At 47.9% G+C, this 18,638-nt stretch overlaps 1 protein-coding gene across 10 annotated transcripts in view; it reads left to right on the top strand.

The window, feature by feature from the left end:
- BCORL1 (BCL6 corepressor like 1) overlaps nucleotides 1-18,638 on the top strand; it is a 1,509,155-nt gene that overhangs the window by 551,084 nt on the left and 939,433 nt on the right. The window lies entirely within an intron of this gene.

The following is an 18,638-nucleotide window of genomic DNA, read 5'->3' as shown; positions in this document are numbered from 1 at the left end:
GTTTGGCAAACCGACTGTTGCCTTGCCGTCCGAGAGCCCATTCGACCAGAGCGATCGCTGCAACTACGGCATTCCTGTCTGGTGTTCCCCTGCTGGACATCTGCAGGGCTGCTACGTGGAGGTAGACGCACACCTTCACCAGATTCTACTGCATCGACAGGGATTTCATGGAGGAGTCCAGAGTCGGGCAAACAGTGCTGCACAACCTGTTCGCTTGAAGGTGAGCCTGATGAGGAGGTAAGAGATGCTTATGTTGAGCCTTGCCATCTCCGTAGGCTACTGCTACTGCTAGGTATTCTTTGTTCATGAGCATGTGAATCCATGCCAGACCCCATGCTGGAGAAGGAACACGTTACTTACCTGTAACTGTTGTTGTCCAGCATGGGTCTGGCATGGATTCTTCACATGCGAACCCTCCCACCTACCCCTCTGTGGCTCTTCTCTTGGTCCTACTGCCACTTTACATGCTACCAAATCTGAAGATGGCTGCCAAAGGAGGGGCTTGGGTAGAGAGCAGTCATTGGCTGGGGGCAGTATGACCCAGAGACCAGTGATTGTTAGGAGAAAGACAGTTCAGAAATGAAACTGATTTCTTTCTTTACAGAGGATTCCCAGCCTGACGACGGGGAATATTTATGAGGTTGTGAATCCATGCCAGACCCATGCTGGAGAACAGTTACAGGTAAGTTACTTTGTTCCATCTCCTACAAACTCGCATGAAAGGCAAGTCACAGATGACTGTCAGTTTTAAGGTGATGTAAATTGACACTTTTCACACTGCCAAGAGGAGTAGGAGTTTCACAGTTCTTACATCATACAGTTTGCATCTGAAGCTAACATCAGTCAAGGGTGATTTTGATATTATTTTTCAAGGGATGTGATAAATGTACATTTTTCATACAAACTGTACCAAGGGGGGCTGTATGATTTTTCGCAGTTCATACATTATTCAGTTTACTTCTTTTGAATACTGACAGGAAAGGCGAGGCTTACTTTTTAGGTTTTCATTAGCTGTAAATTGCATACACGTGCGAAATGGAAATGTTTTATATACGCCTCTTGTATAGATAAAAAAATGCACATTTAACTTTAATGTGAGCTTTCATACGTATAGGGAGCATAAAACGCACATGCAAAATATGACAAGCAACTCAGTCTCATGATAAACACTCTCACACACTCCAACACATGCTCCTTGTCATGATCTCTGCTTCCAAAAGATCAGGACTTGCCCGACTCCCTTGGAAGCAGACCCATAACCCCGGTTCCGAGTGCCAGCCAGTCCCAATTGGGACCTTTTGGACCCTGTCCTGGCGCCAGTGGCACCAGGCTCATAAAGATGCCCAGTCCCAGCGCTGGAAGCGCCGGGCTCATAATGCTTGGGTGGACTTACCTGCAGCAGACCATGCTGCTTACTTGCCTGCCAGTTGAACCCCTGATCCTCTTCTGTTTGGGACTACTTTTCCTGTTGGGTGGGGCAGGAGCCACTCCCTAGGTTCAGAACACTGGAACTCTTCTGGAAAGCAGGAACTCTTTTCTTACCTAGGCGTGGCTGTGGAAGGAGACATCTAAGCACTACAGGAGGCTATTTAAACCACACCCGATGGATGAATCTCGCTTTGCGTTATTCTGCATTCTCTGCAGCAGAACGCTCATCGTGTCTTCTGCTTCTGATCCTGGGCCTAAGGGAACAAAGGCTTACCATCCTGGAATCCAGTCTTCAGCAGCACCTGTAAAGACAAAGAAAGAACAGGTTAGCACTACGGTCTTCAGTGGCAGCGTATCTCTTACCTGGTCCATCGGCTGTCACCAACGCCTCGGGCTGCATTCCGGCATCTGAAAGACAAAGGCTTACCTACTCTTCGCATGCTCCGGAGGTCTTCGCACTGCATTCCGGCATCTGAAAGACAAAAGCTTACCAGCTCTTCGCACGCTCCGGAGGCCTTCGGCGCTGCATCCCGCATCTGAAAGACAAAAGAAGGTGTGTTTAAAGACATTGGGCAACTTTATTACTCACGTGCCATTACTCCTTCCCACGCCGAATCCAGTGGGTATTCCAGCACCCTTCAGCTTCTCTAAAGCTCCGAACTTGTACCTGCAAGATAAAAGGGACAGTTAGTGCGCATCGTGAAGCAGGCTACAAGCGCTTACTTACGTGCTTCCAGGCGCTGCTATTCCTCACGCGGGTTCGATCCTCAACTCTCATCAGCCCGCCATCCGCCATCGCCGGAACCCTGCAAAACAAGAGATATCATTACAAAAGACTTTTAAGACATTTGAAGTGCCCAGAACTTACCGTTCGTGCAGTTAACGACGGACAGCAGTCCTCTGAGGTCAAGAGGCCTGCGTCCTTATCCAGTGAAGAAACTGGTTACGGCACCCTGCCCCGAGGCAGATGGAGAGCTCGGCGTTCACTTACCTAAGGTGAGGGTGTTAACCTTTGGGGTTCTACAGGAGAAGAGAAAGGGAAGAGGAGAGAGGCACCCAATAACCCCAGTTCATTAATCCCATATTTTCTATCTGCAGACATCTTACTCTTCGAGTCAGACATACAGTGCACAGAGGTCCAGCCCAAAGAGCCAACCGTGTGTTACACATCACCTTTGAAGATACGGCATTCACCCAGTCAAGACCGGCGCCTCTGCGGGAATCAGGTGAGCGTTACACTCCTATGACAATCGCTCCTACTACACACTCCTACGATACATGTTCCTATGACACGCACCTATGATATGAGATTTATAACGTGCCTGTAAACAAGTGTTTCTAGGCACGGCAAGACAAGGAGAGGGGAAACAAAGGGGGTAAAAAAAAAACGATCTTACTAAGCCTTGTGTCATTCAGATTGCACAAGTGTGGGTAAGAGGGAAGCAGAGAATTGCCAGGGGGTAGGGGATGGGGGAAATGCAGTTAACTCACGTGCAGCCAGCAGGTGGTTTATAAGTGCAGAGAGAAGGGACTGTAGGTTTGCAGATACAGACCCTTAAGTGCTGGGCAGCCTGGATGCTGTGCAAGGGCAACTGGACATAGAGGAGCCTGTGCCAGAGTTCAGAGGATGATCAGGCGCCCAGTCCGCGGAGCTGTCAGGTGTATCACCAGGGGAGAGGAAGAGAGAAAGCGGAAGCGAAAAGGAAGCTCTTGAGTTGCTTTCGAAACCAGAGGTGGTTCTGCACAAGTTTGAGAGCGGCAGGGAGGCTGTTCCTGAGGGAGGCCCCAGCTGAGGAGATGGATCTTCCCCCATATCTCTGCTTGGAGAAGCGTCCGACACTCTGAGTTGGATGAGCGGAGAGCTCAAGAAGGAATATGTTTTTGAAGTGAAAGTTTGGCGGTAGAGCAGTCCCAGGCTATTTCAAATGCACATACTAAACATAACATGTTGATGTACGACGCATGCTCTTAGGACACTCTATTACAACACTCTTATAGCACACACTCTTATGTTGCTCTTATAGCACACACTCTTATAGCACACACTCTTATAGCACACACTCTTATAGCACACACTCTTATAGCACACACTCTTATTCCACACACTCTTATTCCACACACTCTTATTCCACACACTCTTATTCCACACTCCTACAACACACGCTCATACGACACATGCTCCTATGACAGGCGCTCCGACAACACACACTCCTATGCAGAGTGTATGAGTTTTAATGTGCGTATATATTTTAAAAAAATAACATCTCCTGAAAACTCACATCGGGCTAAATTTGATGTCAGTGGAATAAATGTCTACTTTTCATACCAACTGGCGTATGACAAGAGGCGTACAGGTTTCACAGTTCATACATTACGCAGTTTACATAAAAAAGCTTGCATCAGTCAGGCCTAAGGTTTGTCAAGGGATCATTTTTTAAGAATTCCTTGTATAGGGATACACGTGAACTTTGTTTCTGGACTTATTTTTTTCAGCCAAGAAACATTACTTTTAAAACTAGTTGCAATCCATGGAAACCAAATAAAGTTGATATTCACTTGGAAAACAAAAACAAAATCTTCTGTTAGAAGATATTTTAAGGAAAAGGACAACAGGAACACTAAAATACTGATTGATCTTCGAAGACAAAGCAATATTTTAATAGAATTAACCTGAATCAAGATGTGGTATGATGATTATTAAGGGAGGATTTGGGTATTAGATCCCTTAACCTGGTTCTATCCGTGGATACCAGTTTTCAGGGGATGCAATAAATGTACAGTATTCTTAGGTCCTGTCCCCTTTCCTCCATACTGCATGTGTGTCCCCCGCTCGGGATGGGAGACGGAACCTTTTTCACCAGAAAAAACATTCTTCCCTTTTACATTTTGAGGCGAGCAGGGGCACGGCCCTGGAAGCATGCACTCCCCTGACTCTGCCCACCGGCGCCACTCCCCAGTCTCTTTTTCCGTGTCGACTGGAGGAAGACTATTTCTCCAGCGCTCCTGGGTTTGGCTTCAACCATATAATACCACAGGCTCCCCGGATATCTTCTTCTTTCTTTGACTTTTATCAATCAGGTACTCGGTCCTCTGGCGCCACGCTCCTCCCTGGCCCGTGCCGACTTCAGCAGGCCTCAGCAGATGTCTAGCCTGTGAGGGGCTCTTCCCTACATCAGACCCCCATGCTCTTTGGCTCCGCCGTCTTGGCCCCGACCACGGATGGTAGGGTTGTACCGCGTGCGACGCACTTTCTTCACATATTTTGAAGAACGGACTAGCTAGGTGGACGGAGCTCTCCGAGAAGTCGCCTGCGGAGGACTTGAAGGACATAGATTTAAGCCAAGGCCCAAGGAAGGGCCGCTCGTTTCCAGCACACCCCGCATGGGCGACTCCTTTCCAAGGAAACGCCCTGACGGGAGACATCTCAGGTTCTCACACCAGCACGGGTACCAAGGCTAATTCAGCTACAGGCCGACAGGCTCAGTGGTCTTTAGATCCTTCCGGAAACAGTGCTGAGGGACCGCAAGGTTCTTTTACCGGGTATACACCCGAGGGGCTATGCCCTTGTACCACCAACATGTCCGAGGGAGGCCTGCACGCAGCACTGCTAGCAATAATGCCGAGGGTGACACGCCTACCAGGCCATGGCATGAGCTGCCGGGTAGGTCTCATGCTCCATCGCCAAGAGTCCTGTAGGAGGACGGGTCCTGTGAGCCAAGCACCACGATTTCGGCACGTGGCATGCAGCTCAACAAGATGGCTGCTATGCCAGACAAGATGGCTGCTAGACGGAGTATGCACCAGCCTCAGCAGCGGCCCGCTACCCAGTCAACGTCCCCTGCCACCCCACCGGCCTGCGAGGACAGGTTCTTTGAAAAGTTCCTCAAGCTCATGCGATCTCCTCAGCTCAGATGCGGTTCATCCTTAGGGATGTGATCAGGGACATGCTTCCTCCGACCCCTCCGCCTGCGCCTATAGTCATTCCTCCTATGGCTCCAGCGCTGCAGGCCCCGGTGCAGCCCCTGCTGCCCGCGCCGGCCCCTTCGATTCCAGCTCCCCTGCCTCCCACAGTTGAGGCGGTGCTGTACCAGCCTCTGGCTCTGGTTTCCACACCTCAGCCCTCTGCACCCAGCACTCCACCACCCGCTCCAGACGAGGAAGACCCCGACACACCATAGTCAGCCAAGGCCTTCCACAAATGATTTGCAGGTCTGGCAGAGTACTTGGGCCTTCCTCAACCCGAGGTCTAACAACCAGAGGTGGGGGTACTGGCCGAGGTCCTCACTCTAAGCTCCGCGGCTAGAACGGGGATCCTGATGCAAAAGGACGTTTTCGCCTTGGCCAAGAAAGAGTGGCTCAAACCCCATTCGGCCAACATGTCAATCGGTGCCTGGACGCCAAGTATAGGCAAATGGAGGGGGATCCACTCTTGCTGTCGTCCCACCCTCAACTGCACTCTTCAGTGATTGCTGCATCGTCACGCTACTCAAAGCCTCAGTCGTCATCGCTCACCTCGTCCTCGGCGCTGCTAGACAAGGAGGAGAAGATCTAGCAGGCATGTGAGAGGAAGCTTTATTCCAACACTTATCTGCATCTTTGTCAATCCAACGCGGATGCCATGCTGGCAGCCGTTAACCAGAGGCTTTGGTAGGAAATAGCAGACTTCCTTCCAGAACTTCCGGTGCAGAACCAGTCACGATTCAAGGAGGGCCTAGCAGAGGGAAAAATGCCTGCGCAAGACATCATGGAGTCCACTGTGGCCCACATTGACATCTCTGGCCGGGCCATATGTATCACCACAGACATGAGAAGGACTGCCTGGCTTTGGGCTACTAAATTCAACCCAGACGTCCAGGAACGCATATTGGACCTTCCATTTGAGGGTGGCAACCTCTTTCACTCCACCACCGAGGAGCTAGATAAAAAGAAAAACAATTCACAAACTGTGAAGTCTTTATCCTTACGAAGGCCACGCCCAAGGCGTACACCCAGTCACATCAAGACTCTGACAAGGGGCGGATGTAAGGAGGGTTCCGCGGCTTCCAAGAACTGAGGTCCAGGCAGCCCGGCCGCTTGCCGAGTCAACACCGGTGTAAACAACAAAAAGGGGAAGTAAGGGCTTTTCAGTCCCCTGCCTCTGCCTCAGCCTCAGAGGGAAAGAAGGCACAACGCTTCCCTTCTGGTCCACGTGTCTCGGTGGGGGTTAGGCTTGCCCTACACGCACAGTTTTATTGTCAGACGTTTGCGGACCCCTGGATACTTTGTAGTATCCACGGAGTACCGCTTACTGATCCCTCCCTCCTCCCCTCCACTCCCACAGATTGGGAAAGCAACTCTATTGGTTTAAGGATTGGGCTTCTGCTCCAGGATTTTCACCATGCAAAAGAAGAACCAGGCTGGCCATACAGTTGTACTGGACCTCTCCACCTCTTCAAAAATTCAAGATGGTTACGCCAGCACTCATAGCAGAGACATTGTGCTCACTGGATCTGAAGGACGCTAATCAACACGTCCTGATTTGGTAGCCGCATCGCTCCTTCTACAATTCAGGATTATGGGCTGTTATTTCCAATGCATGGTGCTACCCTTCAGCCTCAATTCAGTCCCCAGGGTATTTACCAGACTCATGAATGCAGTGGCGGCCCTTCTCAGGGCCCAGGGCCACCACATCTACCCGTACCTAGACGACTGGCTCATCAGGGCGAGATCTCCGGAGGCAGTTCACAATGCTTCCTCCTCCCTTATGATTACACTCCACAAGCTGGGATATTTGCTCAAACTCAAGAAGTCTCGGCTGCAGCCTATGCAGAGACTGACCTTCCTGGGCCTCATCTGGGACACAAGCTCCAAGAGAGTGCCCCTTGGAGGACAAGATCACGGTCATTAAGAGGGTCACTACTCACTTCTTCACCCGAGAAGTAACATCGGCCTGGTGGTACAAACATCTATTAGGTATCATGGCAGCGGTCCTACTGGCCGTACCCCACACAAGACTTGATTACAGCTGCACTTCGCAGCCACATGGAATCGGGAGAGGGGCTCCCAAGCAGAGCTTGTCAACATTCCTCATTCTCTCTACTTGGACCTCACATGGTGGTCCAGGGACTGCAACCTGCGGAAGGGCAAGCCCTTCCAGCAGCTGGCCCCATAGGCCACCATCCCTACGGACTCCTCCCTAGAGGGCTGGGGGGGCCACTCTGGACAGCCACAAAACCCATGGAGTCTGGACCCAGCAGGAGCAGGAGTCTCATATCAACTGGCTCGAGCTGAAGGCCATCTAGCTAGCTCTCAAAGCTTTCCTTCCGCTCACTGGGGGCAAGGTCGTCCTTATCCAAACTGATAACTCCACTAGCATGTACTATGTCAACAAGCAGGGCGGTACCAGGTCCCCTCCATTGTGCAGTCTAGCGGTCAGCATGTGGGAATGGGCCCTGGAGAACATCTACCTCACGGCCGTCCCCCTGCCGTGAGAGTCCAACTTGGAGGCGGACAGGCTCGGCAGACTGGCAGCGGACAATTACGAGTGGCATTTGAACGATCAGGTGCTGCTGGAGATCTTCAGCAGATGGGGGCATCCTCAATTGGATCGTTTTGCCTCCTAGGACAACAGGAAGTGCCAGCAGTTTGCGTCCTGGAAGGGCCCCGACTCCATGGGCGACACATTACAGATACAATGGAACGGCATGACAGCGTATGCCTGCCCTCCCACACCCCTGGTCAACAGGGTGATCTGCAATATAAAGGAATCTTGTCACCTCAGCATCATTAATAATAATTTAGCATTTATATAGCGCTACGAACCCTCCGGTATCTGAGTGCTGCTTATTATTACCCATGGTGTGTGGTGCTCATTTATCCACCTCGGAAGGATGAAAGGCTGAGTTTGGCCCTGACGGGATTCGAACCCGCATCAGCAGGCTCTGCACAGATGTCAAAGCGAGCGCTCTACTCGCTGTGCTATAGTACCGGAATCTGATAGCTCCGTGCTGGCCAGCAAGACCGAGGTTCTCAGAGCTTCTCAGCCTCTAGGACAGGCCTCCCATTCGCCTTACGATGGGCCCAGCTCATCTTCTGGCGCAGCAGTGGGGCAGGGTCATCCACCCTGCCCCATAGAAATTAGCTGTTGCACCGTGGTTCCTGAGCAGGTCACGCTGAAGCACCTGAGCCTATCCCAGGTTAACCTAGAAATCATTCAGGGGGCTAGGAGCAAGGCTACCAGGAGCCAGTACAAGAGTAAATGGACTAGGGTCTGTCACATGGCGGACTCTAAGGAGATTGACCCCTCCCCCCTTACGTGCACACTGGATGATGTGCTCTCCTTCGCTGCACACCTTGCTCACTCGGGCGTGCAGGTGGACACACCACACCTATTTGGCAGCCATTGGGGGCCTAGAGTAATTCAGAGAGTTTTTCTCCTCTTCCAACCAGATAGTCAAAAGACATTTGGTGGCCCTCTCCAAGCTCTACCCACCCATCAAAAAACCACACCCTGTGTGGAACCTCAATGTAGTGCTGGGCGCCTTGGCGCACAAGCCCTTCCAGCCAATGGTGTCTGCAGACATCAGGCTAGTCAAAATCAAGACAGGTCTGTTAGTGGGCCTCACCTCTGCTCGCAGAGTCAGCGAGATCCAGGCTCTGGTGGCCTCAGAACCCTATATGACTTTTCACAACGATAAGGTGGTCCTGAGGACACACTCCGCGTTCCTACGTAAGTTACCCTCCGCTTTCCATCTAAATGAGGAAATAATCTTACCTATGTTTTCTGCTGACCCTAAGGATGAGGCTCAGAGGGTCTTGCACTGTCTGGATGTCAGATGCGTTCTGAAATTGTATTTGGACAGGACCAAGGTCATCTGCAGGTCTGACGCACTATTTGTCACCTTCGGGGGTGTCGAGGCCCAGATATCAGGCATCCAAGACCTCTATAGCATGGTGGATGGTTTCGGCCATCAAGGAGGCCTACGAGGGACAGCTCAACCCACTGCCCGAAAACATGCACGCTCACCCTGTCAGAGCCAAGGCCATTGCATTCCAACGGCAGGTTCCGTGGCAGGTCATCAGCAGGGCGGCCACCTGGTACACTCCTTCGGCTTTCTGTAAGCATTACTGTTTGGACGCCGGCTCTATAGATGCGTCTTTTGGACAGGCAGTTCTAAGGAATCTGTTTTCTTAAGGAGGGTCTCCTCTCCACCCTGGGGCTACATTCAGTTGTAATTGCCCATGCAGTATGGAGGAAAGTGGACGGGACGTAGGAATATATAATAGTTACTCACTATAGTGACTAACGTACCCTTAGTCCATAGTCCCCTTTCCTCCATACGTCCCACCATCCTTCCCTCTAATAATGTTAAATATTGTTGACGCGTTAATGGGGACTCAGGAGTGGTGTCGGTGGGCAGAGTCAGGGGAGCACATGCTCCCAGGGCCGCGCACCCACGCGTCCTCTAAATTAAAGGGGAAGAAGGATTTTTCTGGTGAAAAAGGTTCCGTCTCCCGTCCCTAGCGAGAGACGCCCATGCAGTATGGAGGAAAGGGGACTATGGACTAAGAGTATGTTAGTCACTATGGTGCGTAACTATACATTTTTCATACCAACCGTAATTTACATCTTTTAAAAACTGACCGTAAAGTCAGGACTTACTTTGATGTAGTTGTCAGGAGCTCTGAATCATATGGAAGTACGAATTGGAGAAGTAATACAGGCCTCTCATACATATTAAAAACATACATGAACATTAAGGTTGAGTTTAATGCAAGCTTTCATATGTTTAGGAGGCATACAGTACATGAGAAAAATGGAGGTACATTTTATATTAAAACCCTACATGTACGTTTGTGATATTAACATTGTGTATATGAAGACAAAAAAAAACCTTGTACTATTTACCTGCTTACAACACACACTCCTACGACACGCACTTATATAACATGCAGTGTTACGAAATGTGCTTCACACCGGCAACACCTGCACCTACAAGATGTGGATGTAAAGCACACGTTTCTATGGCACATGCTCCGATAACACGCCATCTGACAACACACTCGTTTAACACACTGTTATGACACACGCTGCTACAACAATCAATAATCGCATAACTGTAAAAAAGTGAACTCTTTTGTAAAAATAAAAACATTCTAAATAAAAGTCAAGGTTAAACCAACAAAAAGTCTACAAAATCAGATATGATAACCTTAAGGTAAGAACATTAACTGTATTAATACATTTTGCAAATAGTATATTAAAATCAAACATTGTAACCTTAACTCACCCACACACTTAAAAGCATACAATATTACCATAAGTGTTAGAATTTTACACATAAGTAAAAGTGATAGCATAAAGTGTAAAATCATTCAAAAGTATGTTAAATGTAGACCTATGTTAAAAGAAAGTATAGAATATTTTTGTAATACAAAATTACTACATAAACTTAAAATATAATGTACAGAAATGGGTCTCAACACTATACTCTTTTATGGACTCCCAAGATGAAGAAATAAAATGGGCATATATGCTTAAGTGGGGAATCACTCTGGGGGAGGCATCAATGAAACACCAATGGGTGGAGCTGTGGACCCAGATACCCAAACTAACCCGCTCGGCACAAACAAGGGAAATGTGGGTCAAAATTGTATCCCACTGGCACTATACCCCTGAAAGACTGCATAAGATGTTCCCACAAACGTCAAACCGATGCTGGAGAGGGTGCGAAGAGGTGGGAACATGGCGGCACATCTGGTGGGACTGTAAGAGGATTACGAACTTCTGGGGAGAAGTAAAGGTGGGGATGGGGAAAATGTTCCAGGAGGTGGGTCAATGGGGTCTAGGGGTATGGCTATTGGGAATGAAAGACAAAACAACTAGGAAATATAAAAAGCCACAATGGAGAAGCATAGTGGGACTGCTTATAGCGGCATGGACAACAATCGCCCAAAGCTGGAAGAAGGACACCACGCTGATATTTACATGGCTACAGAAGGTCTGGGCACAAATAGCAATGGAAAAGGTGACCCACACAATCCAAGGCATGGGCAACACATTTGAAAAGGAATGGGGAACAGTACAGGACTATCTTCAGTCAGATTACATGGAACAGTGGTGCCCACATAATATAAAAGTTACGGACATATTTCGTGGATGAGCAGTTCACCTACAAGATGAAGATATTGCCCCGGGAGATTGGGGGGAGGGAGCTGGGGCGGTGGGGGAAAATTGGAAGTGTTGAATATTGTACCTTATCTGAAAACAATAAAGTTTATTAAAAAAAAATATAATGTACATACACGCATAATTCATCCCAATAATTGCAATAAAAAAATACACAAAATATTTTAAAGAAATACATCTACAATAACCTATACATACGCATTCAAGTGTCAAACTTTAAATATACAATATCAATTAACCTATAATTTACTAAACAAACCTAACATGAAAAAATAAAACGTACACTAAACTAAAAACGTATTGAAAAAAAAAAACAGGGTGAGTTAAGGTTACCATATTTGATTTTAGTATAATGTTTAAATGTATTAGTTTGTTACCGGATCACATGCTGCGCATAGGCCGTCATCTAGTGGTTGGTACATAGTATTATTTTTCGATTTCAAAAAGTGACGTTGACAGAGCTTAATAATACTATCCCTACTGTGACATGTGCATTATCCATGATCCTTCATGTGCTGTTCCTCCGATTGTTTTTTCCGCCATCAGGTTGCTTGCATTTCACTGAATTTGAGTTTTGGGAGTTTGTTGCTAATTATCGAGCATTTGTCTATTAAAATAGATTATATTTCATATTACTATTTTCTGCAACCACGCTCGACACAACCTGCCAGCTGTTGACAGCAAGTTCACGGCAGGGGTTCCAGAGCCTTGCCAACGACCTACAACTCTTCAGGCTTTGGCCTTCACAGTAGGGAGAGTTGGGGGGTGGAGGGGAGACGACATTTAACATATGTTAGGAGACTGTCTCTATACATTTCCCTCATAAAATATATATATTGTCTTACTGTCCACCTACGCTAGTCATGGAGAAGACTCCTTTTAAATTTTTCACTTCTGTAACCGTAAATTTCCCTGGAAGGATGCACAGAACTTGTGAAGCCATTGTCTTCCCAAGAGCCCACCAGGAGGCCAAATGTTGAGCGTGTAAGCTCTTCAAGCCAAAGGCGCTTAAGGATTGGCGATCGAAGCGCTGGGCAACGTACACAATGCAAGCTGAGGCATCGTCGGAATACACAGAGAAATCTGAGTCGTAGCCGGACAGTCCCGGCTTCATTAGCGATGCTCAGGAGACATCCGATAGAGAAACTGAGGATTCCCAAGTGCCAGGCCCCAGCTCCTAATAGAAGGCATCCCGCTCTGTTATGGATCCTTCCCCTGGTGACAAAGGCAAACTATAACACACACGCAGAACAGTGCTTAGTGCGTCAACACCAAGTAAACAGAAGCTTATGGTTTCGCACAAACACACACACTTTGCCCACACCACACATTTCGACTCACTCGTTAAAGTGCCAAGACGTCAATGAAACACATCCCCTCAGCAAGCGCTTTGGTGGCTATTAAAACCCCTCTGCCAAGTGGATCTTGCTCAGAGCCTGTTTCAAAGGCCACACATATACCGAGCAAAGCTAGTTCTGCACCCAAAATTGCCTCTCAGACACCAAAGCAAACACTTCAGGCACCAAAACACACAATAGTAGAGACACCAAGGTCAGGGAGCACCTCCACTTTAGTGGATACACTAAAGAAAGAGACATAGGCCGAAGGAAGCAAGGAAGACTAGGTTGTTTTTCCAGTCCAGGACTCGCCTTCTAGTGGTGCTTGGTCTAAAGATAGATTTGAGAAAACACTATACAACATGGTTTCATTCATGGAGTTTTAAGAAAAACACCCTATTAGTGTTGTTTGGGAGGAGGAGGAACCAACTAAAACAACCAGAGAACAACCCACTGAGTCACCTGAGGAGTTAATAATTGAACTGGATGCTGATGAGGAAAATGGCCCATCTCCAGATGTCATCAATGATTCAGTTTTGTCATCACCCAGAAATTATCAGATTCTATGTAATCACTGGTTTTGTTGATATTCTCAACGAAAAGAAAGAAATAGGGCAGTATAGCCCACTATTGCAATCCGTTAAAATTAGATTATTACCGTCCCTTTCCACTTCAGCCCTAAACAGGGCTGTCGATCCTCGGATAGAAAAATGCCAGCGCTTACAAAGCCACTTTATCAAGGATCACCTAAAACCAGATTCTCCGGTGGTTAGTTCTACCCGCAAGAGAGATGGGACTCCTTTAGCTACTTCTGAGGCTCCGCCAGATAAAGAGATTAAGAGGATATATGCCCTAGGGAAGAAAGTAGCTACGTCTGCATGCCTTCCAAATACGCATTGCAAATAAAACTTACCTGATGGCCGGTTTTAACAGAGCTCAATGGGACCATGTAGAAGACCTAGTTAGTGGCATCCATGACCTTCTCTTGATGCTGCAGATGCAGCTGGTAGAATAGTGGCAAAAGTTACACTAAAAGATGCTCGCTGTCCCGGCGTAACAGATGCCGTTCTAGCATATCTTAATGGTCAATATCGGTCGGTAATTCATAGGGTCACTTCTGTCCCCCTTCTCCAATATTGGAATTACCACTGATCGCTTCCATTAAGGGGGCATTGGTCCCTGTGACTTAAAGGCTAAACGGATCAGATGGAATGAGGTATGTGCGGTATAAGAACATTATCTAGTTCCATCGATCACACGGGCCTCTATGATGTCTTTGTAGACGCGTAATGGTCAACCTTGTTCCATTGCGGAGTCCTCTTGATGGCATAAGATTGCATTGTAGCATAATTACTGTTAGGGAGGATTCTCAGAAATGTGCTAATACCCTAGAGACCCCCAGCAACTTTGCTGGATTCTGAGGACTTACATTTTTAACCTGGAGGAGTGAGACCCTTTTTTCCCCACTCTCGCATGTATTTTTAATGTGATTTGAACACTGTTTCTTTTGGTTGTCGAGTCTGACAAACTCCATAGGCATCATATTTTACATTGTGTCACACAACACCTTCAGTGCAGTGGCAGAGGGAAGTCTTTCCGATTTCCCCAAGGTTTAAATACCTTCTCTTGGATAAACTACTGTTTCCAAGAGCAGTGAAGTGAAATTGACTTTATTTACACTTTTTTTTTTTTTAAATATGTTTTTATTTGCATTTTCAACATCAAGACAATTGCAGTGTTGGTAACTTCAACAAAAATCCCCTGTATTATTTTCATGTAACGTATATATAAAGAACATAGAGAGGGGAGAAGTGCAAAGCAATGATGAACTTTAGTCCTGTGTTTCTGACTTCCCTCCCTCCCCCTCCCCAGCCTCCCCCCACCCCCCCTCCACTCGACTCGGTCGCTTTGTACACAACTCTAAATAAAAGTTCAACACCACTTTGGGCATTACAGCATTGCAAGTGCTCTGCAAGTAGCTACTGCAAGAAAGGAAAAAGCCCTCACAGGGCTTGGGGTTAGCAATCGTCCAGCAGCATAGGGCGTTTCCCTGATTCCTTTGGTTGGCTGAGATGGTAAGCAAGTGTTCTTAGTCTGTGGGCTCCCAATATGTCTTTATTTACACTTTTAACTTTCTAGACCCAGCACACACTATCTTACGATAGGGTGCGGGAGGGGTTACTTAGTATCCCCTTTGTCTAGCTTCTGATGTAACAATTTTATGTTACCCTGTCCTCGATGAATGGCTGGTGGCAGTAGTTTGCTTTTAACTACCGTGGTGTGCTTTTACCGCAGGCTGCGTTTGCAGCTGCAGTAATGCACCCAAGGGTGCCATTTTTATCAAAATGGCCCCAGTCTTCTTTTTTCGCCATTTCGTTGTGGAAAGGTCCTTGAGATTTACTCTGCGCGCCAAACCAGATTTGTTTTGTCTTAGGCGAGATTCACAGGTGAAGCCTGCCTCTGGTTCCAGGGTGTCTGGCAGGGGCCGGAAACAAGGGAGGTGCCCAAAACTCTGTGTGCTTAGTCGCCTAGCAGACAGGAATGCACTCCTAGGTGATTGGCCAGGTGACAGTCTGGCAAGGACAGCCCACCTGCTGGGTGACTGACAGCTAGGCTGGAATGAATGGGAGAAACTGTCATGGCCACTGGTCAAGGGACAAGTACTTCACCACCTGCAGGGTCTCAATGGACCCAGTCTTGGCGCCTATGGCACCAAGCTCATTACAAAGTGTGCTCTGCACACAGAATACAGAAAGCACGCTTATCTTCCAATACAAGGAAGGCACGTGCAGAAGACAGGAGGAGTGGCAAGGTGGGGGCCACAAGGCTGGGCCTAAGGGGAGTGGCTGGGGCCAGGCTATATAAGCCGGCCCCACCCGCATGTTGGCGCTTCGCGTTAGTCTTACCGGCGTTCATAAGACTCTTACCTGGTTCAGCACCTGCATCTTCAGTCTCGGGGACCCTCCAGCATCAATCAGCCACACCGTCGCTAGAAGCACTGCCATCTGCTTCCCACCTGCAGCCGCTGCGCGCACCTTACCTGAGACAGCCTCGGCATCGCTTGAAGAAGCACTTCTACCGCTTCCGACTCTGCAGCAGCCGCGCTCATCTTACCAGTCTTCTCGAGTCCTCCGCGACTGCCGCCTAGCATCCTTACCTGTCCCGAACTTCAATCAAAACGGGGCCATCTTCCGGCGCAACCTCCATGCAGATCTTAATCTCCGGCAGCCTGCAGGTGTTCGGAAACCGCTCACCAGCTAATACCGACCAGCTGCACCTGCAAAGGGAATAGAAAACACAAGGTGAGCAAGTCGCATAGACTATAGCACTTTAAGCAGCGCAACTCACAAACTAGGCGCAGTTTCTGGAACAGTCTACTTACCACCAGTAGGTCCTCCGGGATCACCACGCTCTCGTGGGCCATCTTCATACCTAGGGAGAGAAAGGACAATTTATGGTTACGGACAATAATCATTGGGGAATATTAACAAAAAAGAATACAGACAATAATCATAGTACCAGCACCCCGGGTCCTCGATACCACTGCAGTTGGGGCAGAGAAGCGATCCAAGGGAGTCCTCTCTTGGGAGGGCACCAACCGTGCCCCAACGTCCCCCCAGAGACCAGGTGAGCGTAACAGAAACCTGCTTAAAAGGTGAGGCTTTTTGGCTTGGAAGGTAAAGTCAACCACTGGACGAAGGAATCCGAAGAAGAACTTGGAAGAGGCGCCTACTGCAACTCCTGGACCATTGGTTTGCCCGGTGAAGCCCTGCTGCTGTGCCGAAGTGCCAAATTCACCTCGACTAGAGAAGCCCTGAAAGTACAACTTCTCCCCTTGAGTTGGTGGGACCAATCAACTCGGAAATAAGCCATCTGGACATCCTCTCAGAGCTAGTTGAATTTCCACTGCCGTTGCTGCTGGCAACCGTAGAGCCAGGGAGAGGAACACCAGATTGTGCGCGTTGCTTTTAATTTGGCCAAGAGCTCCAGGAAGATCCTCCCGACTCCCAGGAAGCAGGACTGATCGAGCCTGAGCCACCTCAACCGAGTGCTGGACCCCAGATGCAAGTAAAGCCCATCTCGACAGCCAAGAGTCCGCGGTGTTGCTATTTGCTTAGACGGGAGGCGCTGAAACCGCGAAGTGCCACTGAATTGAAGTTGGTCCTTTTCTGTCACTGACGGTCCTGTTGCAGTGCAGGAGTCCTCCAGACGTCCTCCCTCTTGTCCCCACGACTGAGGCACAGGAACACAGGATCTGCAGAGCTGCACAGGAACAGAAGCCAGCCAAAGCCCTTTTCTTCTAAACAAAGGTACTGTAAAGTCGAAGAGAACCTACCTCTTGTTGTGTAACCTCACTTGTTCTCAGTTGAGACCTGTCTTGGTTGCTTCTGTAGAGTTGCTATGAGCTTCTTTACCTCACAAGCCTAATCCGCTTCTAAAACATTGTGCAAGACTTTTAACTAGATGCAAGAATTGCTTCAGCTAACCTAGACATATGCCCAATTGACTTTGGCCTGGCCTGGCTCTCTAAATGACTCGTCTTCCCTCTGACTTTGTGTTTGGCCTTCCTTCCAGGAAGGGGTTAACTTACTCTGCATTGGGGGTTTACCAAAAGTACTTACCTGCTTCTGAATATTTGTGAGTTCTCTTGTTTTATTCTAATAATCTTTTTCTTTGACATACTCTTAAGTCTGGTTCTAAATGCAAACAGTGGTATATTAATGTCGAGTGTTCTAGTTAATAAAGTCACCTGAGGGTGTAGGAAGTGTCTGTGTGCCATATATTGAGAATGTATTTTAGAGTGTATTTGTGCGTTACTATTATAGTGCACCTTCTGAAGAAGGCTTACTCAAACTGAATGTTAAATTAATTGTTTAATCAAGAAACCTTGTGTGTAAGTGTTTATTTGAATACTTGTCACTGCGAATCTCTCTGTAACTCCCCTACAGCTCACATTGACCCTACTTGAGATAAGCCTGGCTCCTCAACATGCTACCAAGCTGTGTAGTACAGCCTTATACCAAATGCTGTGTTCCTAATGCCAGTAGGTCAGGGTTGTTGCAGTGCACCCAAAGGGTACAGCATACAATCTTGCTTAACAATTACAGTACCTACTTTTAGTTTTAGCTCGTGAGGAGGCATTCGTCCTACAGCTTTTTGCTCTTTAGAGACTGAAATGTTGAGCTGGTAATTAACTGTTCATTGACACTTGAACTGCTGTGCCCTGTGTGAACAAAAGTGGAGGTGGAAAGAAGTAACTTGAAATTATTCTGAATGTTTGCGATAGTGGAAGGTGAAGGTGACCGCTGTAAAGAAGGCATGGTATCATTAGTAAGACAGACACAAGTGACCACAGTTCAAGGGTGTTTATTGAACTTTAACAAGAATGTGTGAAAAACGCCTATATAATCCTAAATCTACAGATGGGAGCAAGCTACGACCTTTAAATAATAATAATTCAGTCCTAGTGGAATCTCATTAATATAAAAGGGCCTATACTAAAAGAAAACTATTGCCATTCCTTACCGCTAAACATACATAGTGAGGGGTAGTGTTCATGAAAAAGAAAGAATTGTTCACAAAATGATATGTTCGGGATGTTCAGGCCCTTGGCCTCCCTTCCCCACGTTTTCAGCCCACGATAAGGCAGTTCACTCGAGCAAAGCACACAGTCTGGCTTCTTCAGCAGAAAGGCACAGTTCCAT

Source organism: Ambystoma mexicanum, chromosome 5p (assembly GCF_040938575.1).
Source record: "Ambystoma mexicanum isolate Mex_15411 chromosome 5p, UKY_AmexF1_1, whole genome shotgun sequence".
In the NCBI taxonomy this organism is placed as follows: Eukaryota; Metazoa; Chordata; class Amphibia; order Caudata; family Ambystomatidae; genus Ambystoma; species Ambystoma mexicanum.
Note: the sequence above shows the minus strand (reverse complement) of the source record. Positions and strands in the feature narration are given on the sequence as shown.